A 5,470-nucleotide genomic window follows, 5' to 3' on the forward strand; every position below is an offset into this window, starting at 1 on the left:
TACTGTGCTCTTAAGTCTCGAAGAGTCTCACGATCTTCCTTTATGTGGCCTCAAAAAATACAACGTGTCCCCTTCGTGGCTGATGTGGCCATTTTTTCTAGCTTCTTTTTCTCACTACCATGGCAAATGACTGACGATAGAGACTTGCCATTTCTGTCCTTCACATTATTCCTAGGACTACTTCATAGATCAGCATATTGCTTAAACATGTTTGTTGCTGAAAGGAATAAACATGATGTGAAGCTATCCATGGTTAGACATGAAGTGTTCCATTTAACCCCCACCCCCTTCCCTCTTTCTCATGGGCACTGCAATCCAAATGGCCATTGCTAAACTGTCACAGTACCCATGCTTCTACCTAATGTCTGTTATTACTCCAACTTAATAAACTCTGCTCCTTTGAAGCTCCTGTAATTAAATTGTACGTGCAACTTCGGCATTGCCACCTATTGGCCTCCTGTGGAGAGTCCATGGTTTGTTATGGTTTTAGCACATGGTTTACAGTTTACCTTTTCAACCAGATGCCTGTTGCTAGCCTAGGTATTTGCATGTCCATCATCATGGACAGAGTGAGTCATATACTCTTGCCTTTGCTTTTCTCTTTGCCTCGCTTGAATTCTATTATCCAGAATCATCTTCCTTCTTAGGAAAATTCCCTAAAATCATTGCTATTTTTTTTTCCAAAATCAATTCAGCCATTCTTTTGCATTAAAGTAGTTTAATTCCACTCAAGCATATTTTATAATCTGGAATTTATTACATGAGAATATTAATAATAGCTGCATTTACTATATGCCAGGCCAAACAGTTAATCTTCACAATAACCCTATGAGGTAAATGTCTTTTATCACTACATTCAACAAAATTTCCAGTTTCACTTGTCCATTTTAGTATATTTCTCTTATTGAATTCATTCATTCACTCTTTGCTACAATGATTTTCATAGACTTTCTCTCATGAGATCCCTCAACCTTATCTCTGCCCCACTACTCTCAGTGGATGACCTTTCCTCATCTTTCACTGACTGATTTCAAGCCACCCAATGGAACACCTCCACCTTCCTGCCACATCTCTCTCCAGAATCTCTGCAGGTACTCTATCCTTCCCTCCCATTATAGTGGCAGAATTGCCTCTACCAATCAGGGGAAAACTACTCTGCATGTGTCCTGAAGCCTATCCTCTTCTCTCCATGTAACTTGCCTTCTACAGAATGTCAATTATTCTTCCCCATTCTTTTATATAATTCACTTTTTCCTGTCTCCTAGTCCTTTTTATTTTTCAACTTCCAGTATCTTTTCTTTTTCCTAGAAGCTGGATACAATTAACTCTAGCAGAGCAGTGCTCAATACTATTGAAGCCTCACACTTTAGCTCTACTACTTTAATATTTGTAAATGCGAGAATGCACATTCCAAGAACTGCAAACTAAAATTTGACATACCAACAAGTTTACTCAATATTGATGTAATTATACAGAAGCTTAAATATATCACTCAAACTTTAATATTACAGAATTTGGCCTTCTTATAAGTCATCTTACATATAAACAAACTTACTCTTTGCTTATCTGTCCTAACCTATGAAACGTTGCACCAACAGACTCTTCCCATAGTTCTTCACTATGTACTTAAACAGGTGATTCCTCCCACTTTCACAAGGTGAAAAAAATCGAAATCCCTATGCAGAAAAAAATGTTAACTCAGTATTACCAAATTCTGAAGTTACAGCTGATGGTACACCATAAATAAGTTTTGGGAAACTCCTATTAAAGTCTTTCACCTAAGTAGGACTATAGGAAGTTACAGTGGTGACCAAAAGAAGACACAGGTTCTTCATTAAAATTTGTTTTAATGGGTCTCAAAGTTCTGTGACAGATTTTTGGTCAAGTTGTTTCCATTAGAAAGTACTGATTTTAAAAACTAAAAACTTAAAATAGTCACACACATGCACACACATGTAAATGGCCCACAAGACATTCTCCTTTCCTTCTGAAGGTTTTATGATGTGTTTTATCATTAACCAGTCTTTTACTATTAAACTTAAATGGCCAACTAAGACAAACACTTCTGAGACTGTTCTTCTACCACTGATTAAGACATGGGTGGCAGGGATTGGGGATAATATTCATTTAACCTTCTGAGCTTTTTGGGCAGACTTGGTGACCTTACCAGCTCTAGCTGTCTTCTTGTCCACTGTTTTGATGACACCCATAGCAACCATGTCTCATGTCACCAACACAAAAGTGCCCCAGATGAGGATTGTCATAGAAGCTCTCAACACACATGGGCTTGTCAAGAACCGTATCAATGGTGGTGGAATCACCACATTTCAAGAATCTGGAAGCATCTTCCAGCTTTTTCCCAGAACAACAATCAATCTTCTCATTCAGCTCAGCAAACTTGCAAGCAATTTAAGCTGTGTGACAATACAGCACAGCTGCATATTCAGCACTGCTCTGGCTGGAATTGTTCAAGATAATCACCTGGGCTGTGAAGCCCGCTGCTTCCATTGGTGGGTCATTTTTGGTGTCACAAGGCACACTGCCACAATGGACATCTTTGACAGACATGTTCTTGGTATTGAAGGCCATGTTGTCCCCAGGAAGAGTTTCACTCAAAGGTTCATGGTGCATTTCAATAGAGTTTACTTCAGTCGTAACAATGACTGGAGCAAAGGTGACCACCATGCTGGATTTGAGAACACCAGTCTCCACTCAGCCCACATGGACAGTACCTACACCAACAATTTTATAGATGTCCTAGAAGGGCAGATACAAGGGCTTGTCAATTGGATGAGTTGGTGGCAGGATGCAATCCAGAGCTTCAAGTAGCATGGTTCCACAGGCACTGCCACCTTAATGGGTAGCTTTTTAATCCCTTGAACCAGGGCACGTTAGCACTTGGTTCCAGCTTGTTGTCACCATTTCAACTAGAAATTGGCACAAATACTGCTCTGTTGGGGTTGTAGCCAATTTTCTTAATGTAAGTGTTGACTTCTGAAAGATTTCCTTGTATCTCTTCTGGCTGTAGGGTGGCTCAGTGGATCCATCTTGTTAACACCAACAATTAGTTGTTTCACACCCAGTATGTAAGCCAGAGGGGCATGCTCACAGATCTGCCCATTCTTAGAGATACCTGCTTCAAATTCAGCATCACCAGCAGCAACAATCAGGACACTGCACAGTCAGCCTGAGATGTACCTGTAATCATGTTTTTGATAAAGTCTCTGTGTCTTGGGGCATCAATGATGGTCACACAATACTTGTTGGTCTTGAATTTCCACAGGGAGATATCTATCAGTAGTGATACCAAGCTCAGTTTCAGCTTTCAGTTATCCAAGACCCAGGCATACTTGAAGGAGTTCTTTCCCATATCAGCAGGCTCCTTCTCATTTTTTTTGATGGTTTTTTTGCTGATTCCACCACATTTGTAGATCAGGTGGTCAGTAGTGGTAGACTTGCCTGAGTCTACATGTCCAATGATGATGATGTTGATATGAATTATTTCCTTTATCATTTTGCATTAGATTTAGCAGTGGTTTTCATGACACCTGTGTTCTGGTGGCAAACCCATTGTGAAAAAGCCTTCCTATTCCTTTTAATCAATATTCAATATTCAAACATGGGCTGATTGCTCCCACATTTAAAAAAAGAAAGGAAAATAAGATTCATCAGACACCATGTTCTCTTCCAGCTCCCTTCCACTGACAGCTAAGTTCAAAGAGAAACTGACCATACCTATAATTTCTATTTCTCCATCTCTCATGCCTCTACCTCTGCTCTTACATGTCATATTTCCCCAAAACCTTCATTTTTCACTCTGACTGCTCACCTAGATGATTTAATCTCCCTACAAGTTGTCAAAAATAGTCAACTCTATTATACTGACTCTGAGCTGTAAATTTCTTTAATATTTAACATCAAAAAGGTAATTCACAGGGCCTCCCTGGTGGCGCAGTGGTTAAGAGTCCGCCTGCCGATGCAGGGGATACGGGTTCGTGCCCCGGTCTGGGAGGATCCCATATGCCGCGGAGCGGCTGGGCCCGTGAGCCATGGCCGCTGGGCCTGCGCATCCGGAGCCTGTGCTCCGCAACGGGAGAGGCCACAACAGTGAGAGGCCCACATACCGCAAAAAGAAAAAAAAAAAAAAAAAAAAGGTAATTCACTTTTAGATTAACTGCATGTCATATTTCTACTGGAAATTTTAATTTATTGTTTCTTTCTGTGTGGTACAAAAATAATGGTGCATATTACAAATATAGCATCTTCTATATGAAGAAAGACAGAATTGGCATAAACAAACATATGTTGATTCTCCTCTCAATTCCAAACCTGTATCTGAGCAATAGTTACATGCAACTTTTCCTCAACATTTGTAGATGGAGTTCTCTCAAGCATCTTGTGTTCATCAAATAAAAAAGGAAATCCATGTAGTACATTAATCACATATGCTCCAACTCTAGTTTTTACCATTAAAAAGAAGCCTTGATTTTTCAGAAATTTGGGAGTGATTATCAATATTTGTCTTAAATCCACATTCAGTCATTTGGTAAGTTTTACCTCCTAAACAATTATTAGTAAAACTAACATTTATTAAGGAATTCATGTACTAACACCTTAGGCTCTTTGCATGCATTATCTTGGTTTTATTAGAAAAGAAAACAAAAACTAGGAGTTTGGTACCACTGTCATCCTCAATTTACGTATAAGGGAACAGAGACAGAATTTTCCAAAGCTACTCAGCTAGTTAAGTGGGAGTCCAAAATTTGATTTAAATACCTTACGATCTGTGCTCTGTTAAATTTTCTTTTTCTCACATTTTTCATGAAATTCATGAGAAAATCCACTCTTAACTCCTATTAACTGTGTACACTGCATACAAGCGATCTTTTAAAAGGACATATTGAATTGCTAATGTTTCTCTTGCTTAAATTCTTTAATTTGTTTCCATTTAAAATACAGTCTAAAATTCTTATCATTATCTCCAAAACTCTTCCTTACCAGGTCTGTCTCTCTTTTAAGTTAATTACATAGTATCATAGTATAGTAGGCAAAATAATAACCCTCCCAAAGATTTCCATGTCCTAATTCCGGGAACTTGTGAATATGTTAGTTTACATGGCAAAGGAGGAAATTAAAGCTGCAGCTGGAATTAAGGTTGCTAATCAACTGACTTTAAAATAAATAAATTATCCTATATTATCCCAGTGGGGCAAATGTGACACAAGGGTGATTACATTAAAAGAGAAAAGAGAACCAGAGGAATGTCAGCGTGAGAAATACTGACATTGGTAGCATTGAAGATAAGGGAATTGAACAATGCATCAAGGACTACAGGCAGCCTCTTGATTCTGGAAAAGACAAGGAAACAAACTCTCCCATAGAAACTCTAGGAAGAATGCAGATGTGTCAATATCTTGATTTTAACTCAATGTGACTCATTTAGGAATTCTGATCTTCATAAATGCAAGAT

General features: G+C 38.7%; 1 pseudogene; it reads right to left on the minus strand.

Annotated features, from left to right (window-relative positions):
• Positions 1 to 2,123: 2,123 nt before the first annotated feature.
• On the minus strand, positions 2,124 to 3,514 carry LOC132485035 (elongation factor 1-alpha 1-like; annotated as a pseudogene).
• Between the last annotated feature and the right edge of the window lie 1,956 nt (positions 3,515 to 5,470).

This window comes from Mesoplodon densirostris, chromosome 1 (assembly GCF_025265405.1).
Source record: "Mesoplodon densirostris isolate mMesDen1 chromosome 1, mMesDen1 primary haplotype, whole genome shotgun sequence".
NCBI classification, from domain to species: Eukaryota; Metazoa; Chordata; class Mammalia; order Artiodactyla; family Ziphiidae; genus Mesoplodon; species Mesoplodon densirostris.